Consider the following 1,196-nt stretch of genomic DNA (forward strand, 5'->3'; position numbering starts at 1 on the left):
ACGATACTATGTCCTATTATAATTAATTGAGATAAAGATTGCAACTGTTAAAAATATTACATTGTTCCATTTAACTTTTAAAATTGTAATCTTGTAACCAGTTAATCAGAATATGGATCAGGACTTTTTGTGGTTGAGGCACATGGGCTGAGGGAATAGCAAACATGGTGCCTTCCAAATGTTGTTGGACCAACTCCAGTAAGCCCCAGCCAGGATGGACAATGTTCAGGAATGATGGGCTTTGCAGTCCAACAACATCAGGACAGTACCTGGTTTAGGGCAGATGAAGTTAGTTCCCTACGCCCTCTGGTTTATGGCACTTTCTATTCCACTGATACAGCCATACTACCCTGTACACGCCTGATCTCATCTGATCTCAGAAGCTAAGCTGGATCAGGCCTGGTTAGTACTTGGATGGGAGACTGCCTGGGAATACCAGGTGCCGTAGGCTTAGAGGAAAGCAACGGTAAACCACCTCTGAATACCTCTTACCATGAAAACCCTATGAATATATCCAAAAGATTCATAGGGTCACCATAAGTTGTAATCAACTTGAAGGCATATAACAACAACAAAATTCTACCAATGGAATTCTACTTTGGAGAATATGATTTGCGACTATCACCATTTCCTTTATTTCTATTCTCTGTCTTACAAGGGACCAATGACTTCAAATTAGTCCTACAGACAGATTAAAATAATTGCTTTCTTATATATTTTCAAAGGAGAGTGTCCATTGCTCCTTTTGCCTAGCATGCTTTGGTGCAACCTGTGATCATTTGCACCAGGCACAAACTAACCTAATTAGGCTGCAAAGAGCTTCCCACTCTCCCATTTTAGGATTGTAGCACATTTCAGATGGGACTTTGATCATACTTTCTGGCAGCAAGAGCTTGTTCTCTTTCTGACCCAACATATATTCACACCTCCTTTCCCACCCCCCTTTTCTATTATGCTGAGCTTGAGGAAGATGTCTGTGAAATCCCAAAACTAGTACAGTACTTTGTAATTTTGAGTTGGCCCTCATAAAGGTTTCATGATGCATATTGTTGTGTTCAACCCAATCTCTGAGTAGTGAGAGACATCCAGGGGATCCAGTGCTTACCCAGGGTTCGGTTTTCTTGGAATGAAGGTCAGTGGAGACTTTGGTGTCTTTAGGATATATGGTTTTATTTAAACAAATATATAATCTGAGC

The 1,196-nt window shown here is 40.6% G+C and overlaps 1 pseudogene; it reads left to right on the top strand.

Moving 5' to 3' along the window:
* The first annotated feature begins 332 nt into the window (after nucleotides 1-332).
* LOC133386274 (5S ribosomal RNA) lies at nucleotides 333-451 on the top strand (annotated as a pseudogene).
* The last annotated feature ends 745 nt before the right edge of the window (nucleotides 452-1,196 follow it).

The sequence above is a fragment of the Rhineura floridana genome, chromosome 5, assembly GCF_030035675.1.
Source record: "Rhineura floridana isolate rRhiFlo1 chromosome 5, rRhiFlo1.hap2, whole genome shotgun sequence".
Classification (NCBI taxonomy): domain Eukaryota; kingdom Metazoa; phylum Chordata; class Lepidosauria; order Squamata; family Rhineuridae; genus Rhineura; species Rhineura floridana.